This window comes from Jaculus jaculus, chromosome 18 (genome assembly GCF_020740685.1).
Source record: "Jaculus jaculus isolate mJacJac1 chromosome 18, mJacJac1.mat.Y.cur, whole genome shotgun sequence".
In the NCBI taxonomy this organism is placed as follows: domain Eukaryota; kingdom Metazoa; phylum Chordata; class Mammalia; order Rodentia; family Dipodidae; genus Jaculus; species Jaculus jaculus.
The window spans coordinates 794908-821928 of record NC_059119.1 but is presented as its reverse complement, the minus strand read 5'-3'; the positions used below and the strand labels follow the sequence as shown (position 1 = coordinate 821928).

The 27021-nt window shown below is 35.2% G+C and overlaps 1 protein-coding gene across 5 annotated transcripts in view; it reads left to right on the top strand.

Moving 5' to 3' along the window:
- Pcdh15 (protocadherin related 15) overlaps positions 1-27021 on the top strand; it is a 1075820-nt gene that overhangs the window by 293600 nt on the left and 755199 nt on the right. The window lies entirely within an intron of this gene.

The following is a 27021-nucleotide window of genomic DNA, read 5'->3' as shown; positions in this document are numbered from 1 at the left end:
AGAAGAAGCAGAGTACTATGTAGCAAAAGAATCAGGAGTTGGCTATGTAGATTCACTAAGGTGAGCATTGTGATTTTATAGCAAAAAAGAAAGGTCTGCCTTTCCTTTGTGGATAAAGCTTTTCATCAGTCATCATTAGGTTCAGAATTAACAAGAAAAATTCTTCACAAATTTACTCAAAGTAAGTGTCGCAAAACAAAGGAGACTTGAAAAATAAGCAAATGAGTATAAAACCTTTGAGGTTAACATAATGCACCTCTATAGAAATAGGGAAGCCTGTATATTTTCATGATATACTTGAGAAAGGGTATAGTCATAGAGAAGTTAGAAAGACAAAATGGTCTGATATAAGGGACATAAACTGGGAGTGACTTAGGATACTCCTCTGAATAGTGTGCCTTCACAGATAAGAATATTGCTTTCTTCTAAATATAAGAGAATCTCTGAAGTGAGGGACCTCTTCCTTTACTTCACAGGATTATCAGATAATACGTTTATGGCCAGATTTAGAGGATGTCAAAGTGTGATCCTCCTTCTTCATAGATTCTGAAATTCTAAAGTCTCTAGCATGCTCTAACCCCACCACTATGACTATGTTCTAAGTATAAGTTGAATGATTTCCTTATAAGTTTCAATATCAAATTATTGGTCCACAGTGTGATAATGTTTAGAGATGATGAATTATTTGAGAAACGAGTAGTGAAAAGAATGTATTTAGTGGAAGTGTTAACTTTGAAAGGAATTACATCATTTGTCTTAGAGTACTGGGCTGGATTTTAGGACAGTAAATTGTTATAAGACTGTGAGAATCATCCCTGAGTCCTACCTGGCTTTTTAAAATATCTCACTAGAAACACTTGCATTATGATACATTACCATGAGGCCACCATCATAAGGTTGTCACTGGGCCTAAGGTGATGTTTGGTATACCTTTGAAATTCCTGGGCTAATAGCTAATAAAACCTCTTTTCCAGCTTGTGGCATTTGGAGATAGTAACGAAAATAAGCAATTGCACGTTTTTCCATAATATGATGGTGCCAGCTGGTAAGGACATAATGCCCCTGGTGGGTTGTTACAATATTAATTTTGCCTATACAAACACACTTTATCCAAACATTAACACCTTGAATTTTCTCTTATTTGATGTGTATATATCCAATATTTTAGACATATGTGTATCTTAAAAACTGAAGCATATTATATTCCAAAGATTGGTAAAAGCATAAAGGGTCATTTATTTATTTTTTATTATGGACATAGTATGGAAAATTAGTTGTTGGTACCACCCTTTCCATTCTCCCTGTCCCCATTCCATTGGGGCACCTCTTCAATGGGATTGCAGATATTGCACATGGGGTTGTGGTTATGAATTGTGGGAGCAGCAGTCAGTTATTGGGGAGAGGCAATGCCTCTGAGCATGATGTCCCAACTTGTGGCTCTTACAATCTTTCCACTCCCTCTGCCACAAAATCCCTGAGACATGGTGGGTGTGTTTTAAGTCTACTTCAGTGATGAGCTCTTAGGAGTCTCTGAATTTCTTCTTTGGTAAGCGTTGTGTATCCTCAGTGCCTGTCTCCTTCTCCCTGGTGTAGATTGTCAGGCTCACCATGGAAGCAATAGTCTTGCTCATCTCCCCAATTCATCTGCGGTTTCACTGAGCCTTAGTTGAGATAGGAGGGCTAGTTTATCAATAAATAAATACCAGTACCTTTTAATTTATATTAACAATGAACTTATAGAGAGCTAAATTAGAAAAAAACTTATTCACAATACTTTCAAAGTTTCAAATGCCTAGAAATAAATATAACATTGGAGGTAGAACATCTTAAAAATGAAAACTTAAAAACACTGATTAAAAAGATAAATGTACACTAGAAAGTGGAAAGACTTTCTACTCATTTTAATTGGGCAAATTATTATTGTAAAAATAGCTATGTTACTGAAATAGTCTACCAAATCAATGCAATTTCAGTGAAAATTCCCAAATGCATTTTCCATGGAACTATAAGCAAACAAGCCTAACATTTATTTGGAAACAGAAGATCTCAAATAGCCAAAGTAATTCAAAGCAGAAAGCATAATACCTGATCTCAAATTATAGTACAGGACCATAAAAACAATATAATATTAGCAAAAAAAATTCAATGGAGTATAATAGAAGACTGAGAAATAAACCTGGAAAGCTATAGCCATCTAAGTTTTGAGAAAGGTTTCTGAAGCATGCATTGGGTAAAAGACAAGCTTTTCAATTTATGATGCTGAGAAGACTAGATTTCCAAATGCAGAGGAATGAAAATAGATCCCTATCTCTTACCCTATGCCACAATAAATTCAAGATTAATCAAAGACCTTAAAATGAGACCTGAAACACTGAAACTCCTAGATTAAGATGAAGGGAAATCATTTCACAATATAGCATAGCCAAGAGACTTCTGAAATACACCAATAATGCAGATAATGACTCCAAGAGTAGACCAATGAAATTCAAAAGATTTTTTTTTTTTTTTTTTAATAGGGCCTCACTCTAGCCAAGAATTCACTATGTAGTCTCAGGCTGGCCTTCAATTAATTCACAGTGACTCTCCTACATAAACCTTCCCAGTGCTAGGATTAAAGGCCTGCTCCATTATGCCTGGCTCAAAAGGTTTTTATAGGAATTTAAAAAATCTTCATAAAGAAACAGTGTAAAATAATGGAAAAGAAAACTTTTATCACTGATATATAAGATAGAGTTAATGTTTAGAAAATATAAAGATGAAAAATTAAAAGAAGGCTTCCAAGCCAATATTTTATGAGATCAGGAGGATATGGTATGATTTAAGTTAAATAAATAAAAAGGAGACTGTTCAGCTCGGTATTAATGTAACCATCAAAGCTGAGTTTATGACAATAGTTTGTATTTTCCAACTGTTGTTCCTTCATTTTAAAAAGTTCATTTTCCATCATTTATAGAGTAATAAGGTTTTTTTTAGGATTGTTTTTTCTTATAAGCATATAGAAACCTTATAAAGGTACCTTAATGAAAGGTTCATTGACAGATGCAAATATACTAATCCTTCAGGAAAAGCATTTAAATTGGCCACTGAAATTCTGTGACTCTAGGTAATCTAATTGTCATGGAATTAGAACTGGCTTCCAGCCAGCCTTGAGGACATAGAATTAAGTTAGGCAGGATTTAATTCAATTTAACATGTACTCTTACAACTCATTTGTGTGCATGCTCATTGTACAATGTAGCTATTCTCTACTTAATTTTCACATGTGCCACACATATCACAGAAGATCTTATAGCTCACCAAACAACTAAATCCTGTGAGGCACCAATGTCATCATGATTTCTGTAGCAGTTGGAATTGTAATTATCTTCCCTGATTAAAACAAAAGAAAGCAGATGTAGGACATAAAAAGCATAATTCCATTATATTCTACAATCTATAAGAGCCTTTAAAAATTAAGTGACTTTTGCAAATGTCTTGCAATGTAATATGTAGATTTAGAAAATATTTTTAAAATATCAATAAAATTTATGTTACTTATTAAACAATATTAAATTGTGTCATTAGTGTATTCAATAAATTATATGCAACTAGATGCATCTGGAGTTTGTTTGCAGTGGCTAGAGGCCCTGGTGTGCCCACTCTCTCTCTCTGTTTCTCTGTCTGTCTCTAATAAATAAATAAATAAAAATATATGTGTTACCACAGTAGAGCTTTGCTTTATTCATGTTATAGTAATATTCACAAAAAGCCAGTGTCCTTATTCATATTACTGCTAATACATGTATTTTATATAATTACACAAATATCAGATTTAGCAAGTTATGTTCTGCTTTTCATTGAAATCTTCTACACTAAATATTCTATTTGCTAGTCTTCAAAATTAGCTATATTAATGGAAGGTCATGAGAAAAAGAAAGTTTGAAAAAGTCCATAATCTGTAATTACATTTAGATATCATTGGAATAAAAACTGCTAAAATGTGTGGCTTTTCTGTATGCTGTATTTCTTTTTTGAAATTTGTTTTAGTTTATGGAACACAAAAAATGCATTTCTTTTTCCTGGTCTGGAGGCTGAGAAGTCCTAGTTCAGGATGTTGCCAACTGTGCTTTCCTGTCTCACAGCTGGCTCTTGTCACTGCTAGCTCATGTAGAACTGTGAATTCTCATACAAGAAGTACAAGGACACCAATCCCACCAAGTGGGCTCCATCCCTATCGTGTCAATTCAATTTATTATATCAGTTCACTTCCAAGAGCCCCCAATCCAGAATCCACCATACATGACAAAGAGGTAAGAGCCTGGGGTGATGCTTTCAGTCCCAACAGAAATATATTCAGTGTACAAGACAAATATAAAGAGTGAAACCAGAAAGGAAAATTATTTCCTGTCAGTGGGAAGGTATTCACTGTGTTTCCTCTATCCTTATTTATAATTCTGCAAAACTTCATAGCTTATCTGGTATTGCTCAAACACTGCAAAAAATATTCTGCATTACCTAATAAGATGCCCCAATATGCCTCTTAAACAACATTTCAGTTTCATGAGTCTAATCACTAGTAGCTTTCAGTGTTGTCAAGTGTGGTCAGAAAACCGGCCCTGGCAAACAGGTCTTTTTTAACTGCCAAGATAATCTCCAGATTTTGGTCATACCAAAAGAAAGTATGTCTCTCCTGTGCTGTACCTCTAATGGGTAATTCTTCTGTACACAAATTATAGACATGGCCATGAAATACACACTACAAAGGATGTGTGTGTTTCAAGGGAGTTAGCCTGAGCCACTCATATTAACCAAAAACTCACTGCATAGGCAGAGGCCTTACTTTCCTTGTGGAAACCAAAGTACCGCCTTCTGTACTGGAGAGGCCTCTTACTTCTTGCTCTGTCTTTTCAAATGCACTCCATATTCTCCATAATTTTCTATTGGATTTCTTGGGAGACTTTAAATTGATCAATGGACCATGAAGATCTAATTCTATCCTTAATCAAAAGAGTTTACAATGGAAGCCACCTAGTCTTGCTGATAGGTTTAATAACAGGAGGTGCTTTGGTATGTTCTCTGCTCTGTGGAATTACAGTGCTTTTATTGTGCTCTGGACAATTGCATTATAACTGAGAAGACCCTAGCACATATTCACATTTATCTTACTGTCATTGTCGTATGGTTTATTATGTCATTAATTTCTTTGTATATTGATTTCTTAAAACTAAAGCCTCTAAATTTGTACTATTTCTTCCTATGGAGGTATATTTACCTCAGATAGCTCTGATTTCCTCCAGATGCCAGCACATAACATATAAACCATTCTATAGTATAGTTAAGTTCAAGGGTTACCAAGAATTGGTTCCTCAATATTTCCCCCATTAGCTTTTATACATAATCCTCAGCATGGTCCTGAATAGGAGAAAATGTAATAAATCATGACTCTAGTTCTTATTACACAGTTTTTTTTTTTGTAAAATTAGCTAATGCCCTGATTAAAACAGGTCAGATGCCCCAGCAAGAAATCTCATACCACAGATGAGTAATGACCTAGGCCAGGAAGAACTAAAACAGAGAGGAAGCCAGCCTAGAACTCAGATCCAGTCAGGATGATATGACACAGAGCTGTCTTTATGCCATACAGAGATTTTAGGAGTTCCCTTGTATACATCGACTTGAGCATTTCCATTTAACAAATCTTCACTCCTTTGGGATTTTAAGGGAGCATTATCAGTAGGCTTCCCATTCTACAATTAAATTCTTCTTATCCATGGAGATAAACATACTAAAAAATCTCTGTTCTGTTTAGTAGAGCCATGTTAGATATATAGTAGTAACAGACTTTTAGCAATAAACATGCCTATTGCTTAACTGAAATTAAGTTTTCCTAAACAACCACCTGGACCAAAAAGCCCATCATCCATATGCATGGAAAACAGCAGGCCTACAGGAAGGAACCTCCTTCTTTCAGCAAAATCAATGTGAACACAGAACTATTAAAGATCCTCAGCACCAGCAGCTAATGCAGGCATTGTATCCATGATGAAAACAGCTTAATTTTTAATAGTATTTACTACAAACAAAAATATCAAAAATATATGCCTAGCTGGTGATTTTAAAAATTCAAGAAATAATGAGCTCTCTTAAAGAAGTAAACAAAGCTGAAATGCAAGGTCAACCAAGAAGATACTCAGTGCAGAAACAGATAATTTAAAGTGATTAACCATGAAAGTTTAAAAACCCTACAGCTCAGCACAAACAAAAAAATTAATCTTGAAAGCAAAAATAATTGAGTTGGTTATACAAACTGTTAACAGAAAATATAGAAAAAAATGTGAATTTAGGTATGCACTAAATGATTCATAGTAAAAATATACCATGATAACAATGAAAATCATAATATTTTATGCTCTATAAAAGATATGTAACATATTTGCAATAACCCAGTTTATACTAAGTCAATCAAGTCTCATCAAAGTAAATTGAGTAAGTGGAAATAAATATAACTTTGATATGCTATGTACTGAAATATACATATAAAATACAGTTTATATTCATTAATATGATTACATAATTAGTTTGAAAAAATTTACATTCTCAAAATGGTAGAAAATCAACTTAATAGGTATGTAACATTTTGCTTTATGTCATATTCAATAGAATGATTTATAAAAGCTATAGGGAAATTTATACCTATGATCTTTACATATTTGTCCATATATTTTAACCTATGTAATTTCACTATTATAGTCCACTGCATTTTTTTATTAAAAGTAACATGCAATAATATATTATAAACTAAAATTTATTTTCATGTTTTTAGAAGAACTGACAGATATTAAATGTAAGATACCTCTCCATAGTTAAATTTTCCCATTGCAATAATATGAGCCATACAATACAATGTGAATGTGCTAGTTCACAGTTTCACAATATGTATTTCAGACTGATAATTTGTTGAAGTACCTTGCCTTGTGTAGCATTGAGAAAGGATAATTATTAAATGAAAGGCATAAGTATGGTTGTATTACCAGTTTTATTATAAATACAAAAAGATTAAAGTATATCATACAGAAAAAATTCAAAAATACACTGGAAAAAAATCCAAATCATAGATCACTCATCTCATTTACCATGGGGAAGAGAGGTTCTTGCCTCCAAGAAGTTGCTGTTTCCTACTCTTGCCTGGTCCTACATCCATTACTATAGATCACAATCTGCTATTACTATATGGAAAGGAAACCTTTTGTATTTGTATAAGGAAGTTCATGGCACTAATGAAGGTTAAAAGGGAAGTGGGCATCATTTATTTGAATAAACAATGATCATTTAATATTTAAGTTACTACAATATATTCTGACCATTTACAAAAACTTTCAATGGATTACTTTCACTCTTTAGAAATACAGGAAAGATATGACAATGTATTACACTGTCTATTCTTTATTGTATTATCTATGGAAAATGTTTTGTAGTTCTCAATAAGAATTCCTAAGGGATGAAACACCTTCATTTTTAGGAAATTATATTGAATTGCTATACTTTTTGCCCATTGAATGGCACAAAGTATGATAACCATTGTTCCAGGCTTTGCTAATTGAAGAATGTAAATTTTACATGGCAGATAATTATAAAGTATTTGAGGAAAATGACTTTCTCTACTACTTTATTTACATGTCACTTAGAATTTACTCTTAAAGGGTCTTGTGTATATCCACTTGGAGAAGTAATACAAGTTGAAAGGAGAAAGATTAGTAGTAATACTCACCTCATTTTTCTACTCTTTATGGCTCCCAAAAGTGCCTTTCCACACCCACTCAAGGGGCCTTCTTCATTTAAACTCAGAATAAGCACAGGCTCTTTGACTTTCTTAATTACATTGTTAGGTGTCAATCATTCTTTCCCAATCAGAATAGTCTAAAGAATGTCACAGCCAATGGACTGTATGCAGACTTACTTTCCACTCGTATGCCATTAGGTAGTTTTTTCCTTTTTTTTTTTTTCAAGGTAGCGTCTCACTCTAGCCCAGGCTAACCTGGAATTCACTATGGCGTCTCAGGGTGGACTTGAACTCACCACAATCCTCCTACCTCCGCCTCCTGAGTGCTGGGATTAAAGGCGTGTGCCACCACACCCGGTTTCTTTAGGTAGTTTTTTGCTTATTTCTGCAAAACAGACATTAGCAGAATATATATGTATATATATATATATATATATATATATATATATATATATATATATATATATATATATATATATGGTCTATCTAATATACATTATTTTACAAAGAGTAGGCAGAATGTCAGAAGCCTCACAGTCATTGATGTGAGTTAGATTAGGTGCTATTTGGTCTTGGAATTCTAAAATTAAGGGAACAAAAAAAGTTAACAAATGAAAATATAGCCTGAAAAGTACTGCATAGACCCTTTCCCATGCACCAGTTTTTCAAAAGGCCATATTAGGTTCAGTAGCATACATAGCCACAGTATATTTTTTTGGCACTTTGTAGTCTATGCTCATTCTTCATAAGCATTCTCACCTGGTTTGCTATCCCAGAGCATTTGTTCAGGGCCAGATAAGGAAATCTCTACCACAGATAAACTCTAAGTAGTTTCTTACACTGCTCTTACTATCTAGTAGGTTGGGGTATCAAGCATTAATTTTTTTGTTTTTTGAGAAATGGGAACAAATATCTCTGGAGCCCAGAAAGGACATCAAATACAGAAATTAATCCACCCAGGTGAAGCTTAGTGAACCAATGCATTTGAATGAAATTCATACAGGATTCATACAGAATGGGGAGGGGTTACTCATAGGAGAACTGGTGACTTGTGTGCAACTACAGGAAGGAAGAGCTCTCCCTGAGCAGGTGGCTAGGTGCTGGCTGCTCTGTGCACCTTATTCCAGGAGGGAACATTAAAGGCCCAGTGTCAAGAGGGTCTTGTGTGTGATCATGACTACTTTGATTTCAGCATGGCAGTGGTTATAAATTAAGACATTCCTGGAAGACAGAGTTGGTTGACAAATATGTGGGTGTGTATATGTCCATGTTTGGAAGCTGATGCAGGAGGATCATGATTTTGAGGCTACTATGAGCTATATAACAATACCCTGTCTCAAAAAAAAAAAAAAATACCAGAAGGAAATAGAACAAATCAAACACAAAATGCCTTCGCCTTTAACATCTTTCTGTTTCTTTTTTCCTGATATTCAGTGTATTAACATGTTTTTTTTTCCTCATATGTAAACTGGAGAAAATTATTGCCAACACCTGGTTTCATTAATAATAGAAAAGATATTGTGTGCAAGGCCATGTCACAGTGCTGGGTAGACACATTATTAAATGCTTCTATTTTACAGATCTTTCAATATTTAAATTTTATGAAATTTTACAATTCTTAGGCTCTATTAAAATTAAGCCAGTGAATGACATTAAAAAACTTGAGAAAAACTGCCGGGTGTGGTGGCGCACGCCTTTAATCCCAGCACTCGGGAGGCAGAGGTAGGAGGATTGCCATGAGTTCAAGGCCACCCTGAGATGACAGAGTTAATTCCAGGTCAGCCTGGACCAGAGTGAGACCTTACCTCGAAAAACCAAAAAAAAAAAAAAAAAAACTTGAGAAGAACTGAAATTTCAGACGCATACCCTTATCAAGACCCTTATCTTCTTCATTGATATTTTTAAAAGATAAATAGCAAATTAGAGTAAAATAATGCTGCTTGTGTTTTAACATGGATATTTCTCCAGATCACAAGATTAAAAAATGCTTCAATGTCCACAGAAGGTGTTAGTTTTAGACTTTTAAATGTTTAAAATTCATATTTATATTGTGTGCATATATATATTGTATACATATAATTATATATGATTAATAAGATTTTGTATATACTACATATGTAAGCATGCACATATATGATGATATCAATTCAAAATTTACATTAGTCTTCTTTTTATGCTTCCTAATATTTTCATTAACAAATGTCTAATTCCCTACTACATGTGTTTGACAAAGATGAAATGTTATCAAGGTGAGCTGGTGATCTGAAAAGTAGATACTTTGAAATTTGGGGTGCTTTCTAGTTGAATCCTGCTAATTTTATAAGCTAACACAGGATCAATTTATACTTATTATAACCAGGAAAGCCAGACAATTAAATTCTGCTTTTCTTATGTGGATATAAACTGGTTTTATTATATTTTTGCTGATAGATTACAGATAGATAATGATAGATAGATGATGGATAGGTGATGTATAGATAGTAGATACATAGATACATAGATAGATAGATAGGCAGACTTATCTTAATTTTGAATTATACTATGCCTGTAAGGTACTTTAGTATGATGTTAGGAATGTATGTAAACCTTGTATATCATAAATTTAATTAACCCCTATAGGTTATTAGCTTTTAAAAATGTTCTTGTTGTGTGGAATTATACCATGACTTTTTTCGTTCTTCCTTACAACATTCAAGTCTTTCTGGACTGGCAGGCTCTGTGTTCTGACTTGCAGGGTGTCAGATAGCCTGTTGTGATCTATTTTCCTTTCTAGCTCAATCATCAGTATGTCCTAGTTCTGTTCTGAGAATGAAAATCCACTTTCTTTTCCCTTTGAGAGCCATTACCACCACTTTTACTTCTCCCATACCTGTTTATCATAACAGTTTCTAGCTGCTCCCTGATTTCAGCCTTGTAAATATTAATCCCAAAGTGATTACACCCAGCAGGCTAAACATGTCATCTCCTTACTGAAACTATTTCTTATTAATTCTTTTTAGACTACACAGAAAATGAATGTCTTTCTAACTTCGCCTTCCATTACTTCTCACCAAATCAGCCTCTGGAAGTGTGGTCTATTTGAGCATAATTTCTCTAACTTAGACAAACATTTTACATCTTTCTACTGTCCTTTGATTCCTGTATATAAATGTCTCTTCTCCTAAATATTCCTTGAGAGAACAGACTAGCCTGTTTTTCCAAAGTCTGATCTATCTATCTAACTCATCTATCTGTCTATCTATCTATTAAGTTGAAGCTGAATTATTGACTAAGCATTTCAAAAAGGGAAAAAAAACATCTTTTTAACATTACTTGTGAAATGAAATCTCATGTTTATAACAAATGCAATTTAATGGAATTGGTAATTGGGTAATATGCTCAAATATGGTACATGGGGTCTCAGGCAGTACAGGAATAGCTTCCTTTTTGGTTGGGAAAATCTGTTTTATAAGTAATCTAAAAATTATAATAATTGTATAGAGAATATGTTAAGTACTGTAAAATGTAAGAAGTTATAGACATAGAATACTTCATCCTGAGAAACTTTCCATGTCATTTTCTATAAGCAATCAACCACCAAAATCAAGAAGTGAATATTGATTTATTCCACCCACCATCTAAACATCAGGTGCTTACTTACATATGGTATTTAATTGATTTTATTTATTAGGGTGAGTTTGACCTCTTCCACTAAGGATAGCAGAAAAATAACTTCCAGCATGTTAGGAGACTTCCTCTTCTTCAAAGAACCTCACCAGGTCGAGATTCTTTATAGTTGATTTTTTTTTTAAATTTATTTGAGAGCGACAGAGACAGAGAGAAAGACAGATATATATAGAGAGAATGGGCGTGCCAGGGCTTCCAGCCTCTGCAAATGAACTCCAGATGCGTGCGCCCCCTTGTACATCTGGCTAACATGGGACCTGGGGAACCGAGCCTTGAACCGGGTCCTTAGGCTTCACAGGCAAGCGCTTAACCGCTAAGCCATCTCTCCAGCCCTATAGTTGACTTTTTAAATGATGCATGTTTGGTGATTATTCTCATTGCTGCTTTCCCTGACTTCTGCTTTAGAAGGTTGAGTCCTCTATTGAAGTGATTGTGGAACTCGTGTAGATTTTATAGTGGCATATGTGTTTAGTGAGAAGCAGTTGAATTTTTATATCAAGATGTACTTAGGAGTACAGAAGAAACAAAACAGATATTATTGGATGTTGACATTTTTAATGATAGAGAACTAATATTATGTTTCAATCTCCCTCACACATTTGCCTTTGACATAGTCCTATATTATCAATAAGAAATTAATATATTAATATAGTCTCAAATATACTTACTCTGCATATATATATTGTGCAAATATTTAGGATATATTTTTGAAATAGTTTTTGCTCAATATGAAGTAAAAAGCACTTTAAACTATGATGGTAATTACAATGATCCAAGTACTGTGAAATAATAATTCCTCAGCGAGTTATAGTTTTGTTATTATTAGACAAGTAAATTAAATGAGAAATTTTATGATTACTAGTAATGTCCTTAGCCCTTTCTATTTCACCTATTCCTCATGTATCTAGGTGCTAAGCCATGATGGGCTAGTAAGTTCTTGCAAACAAGCCTGTTGTGTACTTCTATTGTTCATTCAGATATTTTTCTGATGTCATTCTAGGACATGACTGGTGATTATGTAAAAGAGATATCTAGATTTAATTAAAAGGTTTCTAGGTATTGTGCCAGTAATTTAGGAGCCTACTAAAATATCATCCAAAAAAACCATTTGCTTATGAGGTCTCCAATGAAAATAATGTAGCACCTTTATTATTTTCAGCCACAGTTCAAATATACTTGTTTTTGCTTGCTCTACAGGTATAAATTGGTGCTAACAAAATTATAAAGAATTGTTGTTGAAAATAATCAAAAGTAAATGTAAATTCATTTTACTACTGACAACCCAGATCTTTTGGATTTTGCAGAAAAATTTGCTTCTAGGGATGGCTTAGCAGTTAAGTGGTTGCCTGTGAATCCTAAGGACCCTGGTTGGAAGCTCTATTCCTCAGTACCCACGTAATCCAGATGCACAAGGTGGCACATGAATCTGGAGATTGTTTACAGTGGCTGGAGGCCCTGGTACATGCTCATATTCTCTCTCTTTCTCTCTCTATCTCTCTGCCTTTGTCTCTTTGTCTGTTGCTCTCATAAATAAATAAATAAAAATTATTTTTTTAAAGATATGGTTAAGAAAGAAGTATATCTTCTAACAAATCCAGGTTTTACTTCATTACTATTAGCTATCCATTAGTGAAAATGGTTTCTATTAAGAATCCAGAACTCAGAAACCAAGCTCATATTAATTAAATTGTGCTGAAATTAATCATTTTCTAAGTAGCATAATAAAGTTTATATTCCCCAGCTGTTGTATGTTTTCACACAGGATGATTTGCAGATGCTCAGGAGTACTGGTGGAGGTGACATGTACATGCCTTTATCACAGGTGCTATGACACATCCTGTTAGATAATGTGTTGTACTGTAGAATATCCAATAAATAAATTCTGTTAAAAAGTCACTCTCTTGAAGGTAAGACCAGTGGTTTAAGTAAGCTTTGTTAAAAGTACAAGCAGTCAAAGTGCCTCATTAGTAACTTGGGTACCTGAGCCTAGAAACAGTCAGGCAGGTTTTTTGATGGATTCCTTTTTTATTGTTTTAATAATAATATTACTATTATATATGCATAACCTAGATACATATAAATATACATAGAAGGTGCTATTTTCCTACCTGGATCTTTTCCATGCACATGACAAGATTATGTTGCACGTGCACACACACACACACACACACACACATACGTGCACCCCAGGACCTCTTGCCCCTGTAAACAAACAACAAACCCTTTGCATCCAGATTACACATTTGGCTTGGGAATTGAATCTGAGCCAGCAGACTTTGCAAGCAGGCATGTTTAAGCCCTGAACCAACTTCCTAGCCCACAATGGCATCCTTTTATTCACAAATACTTTATATTATTTTTTTTTTAGCAGACAAATAGTTTATGCACTAAATAAGTGTGGTTACTTTACAGTTCATTGTTGTCAACTATACAGTGTTTTCCATCACAATTATAGGTAAAGCAAATTAAAATCACATGAAGAAGTAAATCATGGCACATTCATGCTACTGAGAACAAATTACAAAGAATTACACGTGCATTATAGAGGCAGACAAAACAGAAGGGATATATTTCATTTACCTCATGTTGGCTTTGCATATTTTGTCATTGAGACTTACATTATGTTTGGATCAAACAAGAAATCCAAAGTGGTTTTATAAAAAGTTTACAACTATTAAACAGTACTTTTTAATCCCACAAATGGATAAAGCAAACTACTATGGCTCAATGATACAGAAACTAGGACTAAAAAATAGTCAATTTGCCTATGTGTATAGCTAGCTATAATACAATAGACATTGGATATGCTGTCTTTAGAAAGACATTGACTATTTTAAGCAAGTGCTAGAAATATACTGGTTTGGTCTCCAATGAAAGCTAGTAGTAGTGCCTTTCTGGTTGAAAATTATGCACTCCAATGTCATACTGGAGGAGAAGCAAACTAAAAGAAGGAAAAAGAAGGGTTAGGAGGAAACCTGCACAGGGCTCTTTGGACATTACATTCCCTGTGAAAATCCAGACCTGGTTCACAGAGTAAAACAAATGATTGAAATTGTTGGCCCTCAAATATGGCATTTGTACAAAGTCCCATACTTACAGTATAGGCAGAATGATAACTGAGTACCTCTTACAATGAGTTCGTTCATGTTACAAGAAAACTCTGACAAAGATTAATGGATATCAATGATTGAATTACTATATAAAGATAATTTATTCCAAAATAGAAAAATAATATTGTGGAGAAGTAATAATCTCTTAGAAACTAGAAGGGGCTGGGGAGTGAGAATGAGGGGCTAAAACTATGATATATGTTCCATTACTTAGAAGAAAAGTTTTACAGACCATTTCCATAAGGTATCTTTTTCTCCATTTTGTACCTGGCACCTTAAGAGTGAGATTAATAGTTCCATGTTGCCTTTGACCTATCTTATAGAAAGGGTGTCCTGGATAGACCATGCCTTTCCAGGATCACATTTCCCCTTTAGGTAGAAATGTACACAATAATAATAAAGTCACAAGAAAACAAAATGCATAAAATCTACAAAATCTAAGACCTGAACAGGCAAAGATTTTCTATGAGGTCAGAAAATCAGTGAAAGGGTCACAATTACAAAGCACCTCTTAGAAAGTTTACTGATTTCTGAAATCCACGCAAAACACTGCAAGAACATCTGCTGAGTGTGTAGAGGTAAATATTCTGAAGGACACACACTTAGCCCCATGAAGGAAAATTGATTTATCAAGGGTGCCAAGCAGATCCCAATGCTCTTTATCATTTACTATTGCATATTTATATATGAAATGCAAAAGTCAGGAAATATACAGACCTTAACATAAAGACAATGTTTCCTCACTAAGTAAGAGCCAAGCTGGATTTACACATTCATTGTTGCTCAGTTCTATTAATGATTCTTATGAATGATTCATTAGCATCGACACTTTTTATTTTTTTTAATCCTTTTTGTAAGCACATACTAAATGTGGCAAGCTAAACTGAAGTATTATATATTTCAAATTGTATACACAATAGCTGTGCACCTAATAGTAGAAACGCCTTGAAAACACTTTGTCTACAAACTATTGCTGCCATTTGGAAATAAAAGCTCCCTCATCATCCCTGGGCTACTTTCCTATGACACATAGTGCCACAAATATGGTGAAAAGTCAGTGTTATACATAGCTTAAGATGAGTTTTGTGTATTTGTTTCTATACAATCAGGAAAAAAGAGATACAATTTCTATCAACAAAAGGTCATTTCTGGTTATTTGAGGCATTGCTCCTAGCTGCTTTGGTTCATATACATCTCATAAGATAAGAATAGCAGTCATTTTTAGAAAATAAGAAATGCATATGCTCCCTTAAAAAGATTTCCTGGACTGGAGAGATGGCTTAGCATTTAAGCACTTGCCTGTGAAGCCTAAGGACCCCAGTTCAAGGCTCAATTCCACAGGACCCACGTTAGACAGATGCACAAGGGGGCATATGCGTCTGGAGTTCTTCTGCAGTGGCTGGAGGCCCTGGCGTGCCCATTCTCTCACTCTCTCTCTCTGCCTCTTTCTCTGTCTCTCACTTTCAAATAAATAAATAAACATAAAACAAACAAACAAAAAAAGAGATTTCCTGCCTGGGAAGAACTTACACTATTTTGAGGGCTAACTGTGAACATGTTTGAGATGAATTGCATATGAGAAAACTAATCCTGTGTTCCCTTGTACATTGTGCAGCTAGTGGATACTTCAGTGTCACTAATGGTTTTGATAGGAACATGAACTAATTCACACAATCATTCTCTTTCCCCAAATGAATGTGGTGGCCTATATTACAGGTGTAGAAAAGTAAATATTATTAAAACAACAAATGACACTTCATAAGATTAGCTCATTTAATTTTGAATATAAATCAGCTATGGTTTTCTTGTGATTGCATTTACAGAATTGGAAAGTAAAATGTTGTTCTGTTGTGCATTTAACAAGTGGGAAGGCCAAGGATAGGCCTTGCATTTTCATCACATTATACATCCTATCAGCACAGAACAAATGCTACGAGTAGTTATGTCAGTAAGTACTTACATGCACCTTGAGTAAAATAATGACTCATCTGTGGTGCTTGTGCTACTCTTTGAACAACTCAATAAAAGGAGACTATGTAATGCAGAATAGCTAAGAAAACTGAAAAGTATTATCTGAGGACTTTGATATCCCTGGTAATCAGATGAAACTATGAAAGCTTCATTTTGTGTGAATTTTGATATTTTTATTACTTCATTAATCCTATGTGCTACAGTGTGCAACAGTGCTGGAGATTGGAAACATGAACTTAGAATAAAGCTCTCTAATTCAAGTAATTCTATTTCTCATTGTATAATGTACTTGTATTATTTTACTTCTTTTGATATGCATTATCTTTTAAAAATACTTTTATTTATTCATTTATTTAAAAGGGAGGGGGGAGAGAAAGAGAGAGAGCAAGCACCAGGGCCTTCAGCTACTGCAAATGAACTCCACATGCATGCGCCCCCTTGTGCATCTGGCTTACGTGCGTCCTAGGAAATTGAACCGAGGTCCGTTGGCTTTGCAGACAAATGCCTTATCTGCTAAGCCATCTCTTCAGTCCCCATGCATTACCTTTTTAATTTTCATTATAACTGTTATAGATTATTGTCAATATTGCTAGAATTAGAAACAAAGAAATGTATTTTTTAAATATTATGTCTAATATTCTCATATAGAGGCTGTAGCAGAGAGATTCAGGTTTGCTGAGATGTACTTCCAGACCAGACAGTTATGGAGGAAGGGATTTATTGAAGCTTACAGATCCAGGGGAAGTTCCATAATGGCAGAAGAAACTGGCCTGTTTTCACAGGACCAAGCAGAGACAGAGAAGTACAGGCCAAAAGCCAAAAGCCACAAGCCACACAGCACAGCACACTTTGCATATCTTTAGATTGAAATCTGAAAACTACCACTACAACTTAAAATCACCCAGTGACATTGCCTCCAGCCAGGTGGCTACAGATGCAAACTACAAACAATAAAAAACTGAATATATTGGGGAACATGTATTCTATTCAAGCCACCACATTCCACCCCTGACCTCAATAGATTTATAACCATCTCACATTGTAAATTGTATTCAGTTCAATTTCAAAGGTTCCCACATTCTTGACCAATTTAAGATATTAACACCTATAAAATCAAACAAGTTAAACATTTCTAACATATAAAGGTGCAGAGTAAACATTTGCAACTGGTATAAGGCATAGCAAGGAGAGACTAAAACAATGCAAACTCAACCACCAAACAAACATCAAACTTCTGCAGTTCAAGTTCAACATAACCAGAGACTGACAGTCTCCAGATTTTCCAATTCTGCCCCTCTATCTGGGCAGATTATCCAGGGAACACTTCCATCCCAGGTCAACAATGCACTCTATGGTAGCCCTTGCACAGTCCTGTTATATACAAAACATCTTCAGTTCTTCATTCAAACCATGGTCCATCTTCCAAAGGCTCTTTCAGTCTATCAGGGCATCAGGCCCTGCCTCATGCCACAACTCAGTGGCAGCTCCTGGAAGCATGTGCAATTCACACCCACTCCTCGCATTTTTCATGCTTCTGAAACCAATACCAGGTGTGCAGAACATAGCCATATTTTTAATTCACAGACAAAATAAATCATAACCTTGAAAAGCAGGTTCCTTCTCCAGTCAACTCTTTCCAAAAGTGTTTACATTTCTATGATAGTCTTTCCTCAGGCATCCTTTCCATGGTAAAGCAATTGGACCATCTTTCTTTAAGATTGCTAATGTATTTGACACTAGCAGGTTCAGTAACTTAAAACAAGTCTCAGTGCCTGTAATTTTAACTTGTTTGAGGTTTTCCAGCTTAAAATCTTAAGTCTCTCAGTCTAATATCTTAAGCCAAGCACATCAGTCCATTACAAATTTAACATTGATCAAACTCTTTGGGCTTGGGAAGCAGGACACAGCCATCCCTTATGCCAGTAGCCCAGTTCCAACAAAGTCCTCTGTAGTCTTTCCTTCCCCTTAGAAAGCTCATAAGCCAAGCCTCGAAGTTCAATGCTGTCTGCACTTAACATTCTCAGACTCTCATCATCATACTCCATAAAACTTGGCTTACCACTCCAGGAGACCTCCTCAGTTGCAAGCACCATGTCCATGCCAATTCCTACAAAACAAAGGTTCCAAAAGATCCATGTTCACATGGTCAGGTCCATCTCAGCCCACTCCTCGATACCAAGTTCTGTAGCAGACAGCTTAGGTTTGCTGAGATGAACTTCCAGACCAGGTGCAGTTATGGAAGAAGTTATGGACTTATTGAAGCTTACAGATCCAGGGGAAGTTCCATAATGGCAGAAGAAGCTGGCCTGCCTTCACAGGACCAAGCAGAGACAGAGAAGTACAAACCAAAAGCCCAAAGCCACACAGCACAGCACACTTTGCATATCTTTAGATTGAAATCTGAAACCCACCACCACACCTTAAGATCACCCAGTGGCATTGCTTCCAGCCAGGTGACTACAGATGCAAACTACAAACAATAAAAAAGTGAATATATTGGGGACCATCTATTTTATTCAAACCACCACAGAAGCCTCACACAGCTAGCAATAGGCTTAGTCTATTCTAAATTTTACTCTGTCTAATTCTGAAGACACAGATTTAGATTAACTCATATATGTATGTATATATTCATATATGTGATTGTATTTATGAGTTATACCTTCTCACATCATATATTTTATTTAATAGAATTATTTCTATAAATAGGCAAATAGGATTGGAATTCAAATACTAGTATGTTTTGATTCATTCATCAGATAATAATTTAACATTTATTATATTTTTGCATAGAATTAGTTCAGTGGCAGATAAAAGTTGTGAATTATAAATATGATTTTGCTTGCCAAAATGTATTATACTAGCATTATTTTAAATTATCATACAATGTATTAGGTTGATACCTATAGCACAATTTGTGTTAGCTGATTCTCCTCTCCTCCTTCCCCCTTGTCCTAGTAGCACCCCCTCCTTTCTACTTTCCTCTCACATGTACTTTCGCTCTGTTCTCCTTCTTCAACAACTCTTATTACCCTTTTTATGTGGTCTCTTTTCTAACATTGTAGGTTTTATCTATGTTTATATACATATATATCAATATTATAAGCTAGAATATTCATGTAAAGCAGAGCATGTGGTTTGGGGTTTTGGGCATTTGTGTCATCTCTGTCAGTATTAGAGATAAAATGTGTGTGTCACAATATCAATTGAATACCCACTCACAACTGCCTGTTAATCTGATGACTCTGAAAGACTGAGATCTCCTCTTAGTGATCTGCCATGAGATCCTGCTAAGTCTTTCTGACTTCCACACACATTGACTCTGAACACTTTATCAGCTCTGGAATTGGCTTTCTCCCTGTACTTTACTAAGCACATCATAACAGAAACACATGGAGGCAGTGATCTTCCCCAGCTCTAGAAGTTCCAGCAGACAGTTTCTAAGCTAAACTTTAATTACCTCTGGCAACTGTCACTCTCTGGTCTGTGTGAATCAATGCCCAATGCTGAGTGTGTTCTCTGCCTCCAACTAAAACTTTCATGACAGTCTGCTTGGAGGTCAGGTATTAACTACGAACACTTACCAGAAATTTCAGAGGGTTTCAAAATAGTGGTTGGCTAAGGATATTGGGGAAGGTAATAAATAAAATTGTCCTAAAATGAAATTAGACTCCACATGGGACTCTTCTGTAAAACATATAAAATACAGTACAATAAAATATAGAACACAATCTCCATATGAAAAAAATCAGTATTATTATGTTTGAAAACTTGATACCTAAATAACAAAAGGCTTAACGCTATATTACAGATTGAGTTCCAGGATGGCCTGCATTATAAATTGAGATATTGCCTTGAACAAACAAAAACAAAAACCAATTTTAACATTCCAGTCAGTAAAGAAAAAGGCCAAATATTAAAGAACAAGTGAAACTTAGAAGGGGAATTATGATATATGAAATGGGGTTTAGATTTAAATGAGATCTGTACAATATTGGCTCTTGTCTGGTAGTAAGGCAGGAAAGACACAGAATGCAACTCATTTTTATTTTATCTTTTTCTTCAAAGTATGAAAAATAAGATTCAAGTTGATAAACCAGAACTTGAAGAGGTATAGTGATTTCAAATAACAATAGATATGATAAAAGAACTGAAATTAATGGGGGTGAAGTTTGGTGGACAATTAGATCATGAAGTAAACAAAGGTTCTTAGGAGTGAGTCTGAAATGATGAACATGAGTTTATCACAAGAGTTTGGGAGGGGGAAAAAATGTGTTAAGGAAAAATTGCCTGCCAGGCATGGTGGCACACACATGTAATCCTAGCAGAAGTAAGAGGCAGAAGAGAATCACCATGAGCTCAGGGCCACCCAGAGACTATATAGTGAATTCCAGATCAGCCTGGGCTAAAGTGAGACTCTACCTCAAAAAAGAAAAGAAAAGAAAAGAAATAAATGAATAAAAATTTCCAAATTTATTAGCTACCCTGAAGAAAAGAAAGACACATTTATTTTGTTTCTGGAATGCAGTATCCATAAATATTTAAAGAACATTTAAAGAAAACAAAGGAAAGAGGATTGTTTGAGATGAGATGAGAACAGACAAATAGGAAAGAACTGATACACATGGGGTACTGAAGTTAATGATCTGAAAGAGTTTTAGGTGTTTGTTTTCTGATTACAGTGAAGAGTCAATTGAGTATAGGGAGCATGGGAGAAACATGGAACAAGGGACATTATGGTGAAATTGCTTAGGTTAGCATGTACAACTTGGACTGCATGCAAGGTACAATAGCTGAGTTCAGAAGGATTTATAAATAATGCTATTTTCCTGATCTTTGAGTTAGAAATGGATTTGGTTTTGCAAGTATACATGCATGCTCATGTGCCTGTTCCCTTTTTCTACTGTGTGGTTGCATGCATGTGTATGTGTGATGGTCAGATGTATTTCTTAATCACTCTACCTTGTTCATTGAGACAAGGTCTGGCATTGAACCTACAGCTCACTCATCTGGGTAGAATAGTGTCAGTAACCCCATGGAATTCCTGTCTCCACCTCTCCAGTGCTATGATTATATCCTAGTGCCTTAATCATTGACATTTTACATGGCTAACTTGAAATCCAAACTCAGCTCCCCATACTTATGCAGCAAATGCTTTACCCACTAAGTTATATCCCTGGCCCCCCTTATTGTGATATTATGAAAAAGAAGGATGTTTAACAGTGTATATTTTATTTATGGATCTTCCTGCTTTCATGCAAGCGGAAGCTTGCATATTCTCAGTGCACAGCACACAAATGCAGATGTAGAGCAAGGTTGGTATACTTCCTATCCTGAATAGCAAGGAGCATTGTTGTATATGCTTACTTACTACAGTCGGGAAAGCAGGAACTCGAGGTTTTGGTCCTTTTAATAGCACTTACTAAGTAGCAACTCTCCTTTCCCTCTCACGTACACCTCCAGTGACCTGAGCTGTTCATAATGTTTTGCTTCCTCGCCTTTTAATGACCAGACAAGAAGAAAATGAATTTCAGTAATTGGGCATCAAAGAACATTTGTAAAACCCTGACTCTATTTCCTTCAGATCTTGAGCATTCTCATCTCAATAGTTGAGGTGCACTGTTCACAAAATCCATGCGCTGAGCACTTCACTCATGTTTTAATTATCACCAACCCTGCGGGGTGTAGTGCTTATGTCACCTTCCTCTCACATAAAGGAAGAGAGGCTCTGAGTAACTAAAATCCTGTGAAATGATCAAAAGTTTAAAAGGTCAGAGGCAGAATTCAAATCCAAACAAAGACAATCCAAGGGAACTAAGCTCCTTGCATCACCACCTTGAATTTAGAACTTTCAGAATACAGAAGGAGTTTCCTATGAATACAAGTACCTCAAATAGTAGAGCTTCTCCTCTATTAACAAAGATATTTCGGTCCCTTACTTTATGTTAATGTGGAAGTCAAATACCTTTTACAAATCCTTTGAACCAGAGGGTGATTTCTTCTGTGAGAAGGTTTATTTGAATCCTGCTCCTGTACTGTCTTGATGTAGCTCTGCTTCTGTCAGTTAGATTAGCATATTTTTTATATCACAGGAATTGGAAATAAAATACTATAAAATTGAGACTTGCATTCTTGTCGACCTGCAGAGAACTGCTTGGCACTAAGCTACCCACCTGATGAACTTCTGTAGTACCATCTAACTGGGCTGACAGTCAAATGTCAGCTCTCAAATTTAAAAAAAAAAAAAAGAAATCCTGAATACTTGCCATCCCCCACCCGCCAGGGGTTATATGGCTTTGAAGAGTTTTTATAGTTTCTGTAGCATTTATTAAGATTTTCATGCCCCTAGATGGTTGCTGTTTGTATGCTAAGTCATCTCCAAATTCATCCCCATGTCTGACTAGAGATGGAGGTCCTTGTATCTCTCTCCCCCCTCTTGGCAGCTTATATCTAAACAATGTCAAAATTTATATACAACCCACACCTAACAGAGTCAACTGAAATCTTTGCTTCTATATACCAAATGACTATGGTTGCCAGTGGAAACAGTTCTGGAAGTCTGTCCTCCATCCTGTAGGGTGAATGTTCAATGCAATTTGTGACTCTAACATTATATAGCCCTGCTATTAACTGGGATTCATGAGATTATTAACAAATAATAAAAACATCTCCTGTTATGAGCTACACAAATTTTATCTCTGGATACATTGCAACAGTGTCTTCAGCATATTTCTTAAATCTAATTGTTGCTTCAGAATGCTGCTCTCTACTTCACTAGTGATTTTTCTTTTATCTTTTTACAGACTTTCCTACTGTACAGAATAGCTCACAATGTTTTTCCATTTGATCCTTTCTCTATTAGTCTAAATCCCTAAAGCAGCCTGAGTTAGGTGGCAGTCTATCCCCTCAAGGCCACAAAGATAATAAGGAGCTAAATGAACAGGAGAATCAAGTACTGGTTGTGCTCATATGCCTAAATCCCTCTTACTGCAAAGAAAGTGATCGCTCTTGTATAAGATAAAAATGGGGTAGTTTTCAGAAAAAGCCCAGCTCTCAGAATTGACTTCAGGCAAGGCATTTGCCATTTTTAGGACTGCATGCTCCTTCTCTGCGTGAAGGCAGGGGTCAGGGTCAGTGTCCACTACTTCCTTTATGTGCTCAGAAGTCTTAGGTCTTTATATCTGGCTGAAGTAAATATCATACCCCAGCCTCAATCTTTGAAATGAAAAGAAGCAGAAACTAGTAACAGCTGTTAAGTATGGAGAGAATGTAACACATTGCTTCAGAAAAAGAAAAGACTTTATTTCAGGCTCTTTTCATATGAAAATATCATTCTGTTCCCTATCCAAATAAATGGATCAATCTACTTACATGTAAAAATTTAACACCAAGGAAATATTAAAAATGAATGTATGGCTTTGGTCTATTATACGCACATATGCACACACACACACACCACTATACATACTACACACATGTGAATACAGTTTCAATAAGGTTTTCATGGACCTAATTCTATTAATTGTTTTAATATTTTTTGTATTAAGTAGTATTAAGTATATTTCTTTGCTTTGTCACAATAATACTTCCACTTCAAATTACTTATCTCAGTCATGCAATTCACCTATGTCTCTCTCTCTCTCTAATAAATAAATAAATATTTAAATGAGATAATTTAAGAACAAAAATTAGAAGAAAAGAAAGCACAATGAATATAGAGGATATACAGTAATGCATAAGGAGAAATGCCAGAAGATACTGCCCCAATCTGGTATTCTTCTTGGATGTAGCACACATTCACACATATTGATAAAAAGGAATGTTATTTATAATAATTACTGAAACACATTGGAAATGCAATATGTGAGCTGATATCCTGTCACAGGAAAGCATCTAATCAGATGAACATTCTCATTTAACCAGTAAGATAACTAAAACCCATAGTAACTGGGAAAAATAGACAAATAATTATGTCTTATAAGTGGCCACATTGAGAATCAACCCAGGGCATCTGAGGCTGAGATTCCAGCAATAATGTCAATGCCAAATTGGCTCTATGTATTAAACTGCTTATCTCAAACATTGTATGAATTTCAATAAACATGCTTGACTCTCCTTTAATTGCATAAATTTAAGACTTAAATAATGTCTAATCTATTATTACCCAAGCCTAAGTATCAAAAGCTATACATTGAAAGTTGCAAGATACATATTCAAAGGTCCTTGAATATTCAAAGTTAAAAGGAGAAGTAAAGAGGTGTTTACTGGGATTATAAAAGCAAAAAATAAAATGTAGATTTTTGTAAGCAGAAATTTGAGCATGCCAAGACATTTCCTATTACAAAAGATACAAAAACGTTAACATTGTTGCTGATATTTTTTATGAACCTTTGATTTTTATTGCAAGTAAATTTTCAAGTTTTGAGAACTTGGATTAAAAGGTTGAGGGCTAGAGAGATGGTTCAGTGGTCAAGATGCTTGCCTGAAAAGCCTGAGGACCTAAGTTTGATTCCCAAATTCCCATGTAGAGCCAGGTGCACAAGGTGGCACATATGTCTAGAGTTTGTTTGCAGTGGCTGGAGGCTTTGGCACATACATTCTCTCTATCTTTAGTTGATTCTTTTTCACTTACTCATAAACAATAAATGAATAAATAATAAAATGTTTTAGTTGAAGAAAGTGTGTCTGTGTTTGTGAATATATTATCTTATCACATGGATGGTATCCCCTTGATGCAGTCCTTTCTCTTTGCTAGATAAACATCCAGCCAGAATCACCTCATGGTAGGAAAGGATTAATTTCAGGATTAAAGTTTCCAGAGCAAGTTCAATTAATGGTGGAAGACTTACTCCCTTATACATCAACATAGCAGAGAGAGAAAATCCAACACTACCAAACGAAAATTGCCAGAACTCAAACTGCTCTTTTCACAGCTCAGGGCTAGACTCAAGATCCACTTCCAAATACACCTTAGGCCCCAGTGACACCTCCTCCTGACAGTTATGGGACACCTAAGTTATAAGCTCAAATCTTAACCAAAAACACTTGAATCTACAGGGCCATACATTCAAACTAACACATACCACACAGGACACACTATATTAACCTTCATAATATGCTATAAAATGAATAACTAAACTCTGAAATTAGTTTTTCACAATAATTAAATATAGTACTGCTTTATGTTCTTAGAAAGAAATATAGCTCAATTATCATTTCTTTCACTATATTTCTAAGAAAGAAATGCATTTTAAAGATGTCTAAATATACACTGACTGAAATATAATTTCTCGGTCATGTTTAGTAAGGTAGCCCTCAGAAAGCAGCCCAGTATCTCAGACCCTATCCCATATGAAAGCTACTATCCATGTGCTACATGACACTAGATTTTGCAATGCACAGTTAGAATATGACTGAGGTTGTCTGAAGACATAAACCACATCAAAAATGTAAGACTTTGTGACAACAGGAATCCATGGGTTCTATTTGAAAACTGATTCTGACCAGTTATGCTTGCTTTGAAAAACAATTCTCCCTGAAAATGATGAAAACAATGGCCAAGTAAAGGGAAAGTCTGTCACTTAGGTTTTCAGCAATGAGGCAGTATGATTTCCCACTTATCAGAGTTCAATGTTACCTGAAATATAAGTGATGCTACCATGTAAAAAATAAAATAAAAATTTCATCTAAATTTAAAGGAATCCACACTAAAATTATAATAGCATAATATGAATAATTACTGTAATAAAAACAAACCAATGAGGAAGGGAAGGTGGCTCCCACACTGTGCGTGGTACATATATTAGTGAGTTCAGTATTTGGAGACTGCATCCATACTATTGTTCCTGACATTTCACCTTGCATATGAATTACTTGGAAAGAAATACCTATAGAATGTGCAGAGACACATATTTGTAGGTTTGTCTGCAGAGATTCTATCACTTCACAAACCCCACTGATGTTGACCTTGCTAGCTCAAACAGAAAACCTTGGCTGATGCTATGTTAGTTCATTTGAGACTCTGAAATTCTTTACTATAGTTTAAATGCAGCTTATTCTGAAGTAATACAAAGACATTATACATACATATATACATACACATATATAAAACTTATATATGTAAATATATTACATATTACACATATAACAACACATATATAAACATGTGCACACAAACATTATAATGGATATATTATTTTTATCTACCTAATCATACAATGATTGTATCATTATTAAAAAATGAAAGATTGGGCTGGAGAGATGGCTTAGCGGTTAAGCGCTTGCCTGTGAAGCCTAAGGACCCCGGTTCGAGGCTCGGTTCCCCAGGTCCCACGTTAGCCAGATGCACAAGGGGGCGCACGCGTCCGGAGTTCGTTTGCAGAGGCTGGAAGCCCTGGCGCACCCATTCTCGCTCTCTCCCTCTATCTGTCTTTCTCTCTGTGTCTGTCGCTCTCAAATAAATTAAAAAAAAAAATTAAAAAAAAAAAAGAAAGATTGCCAGGCATGGTGGCGCCT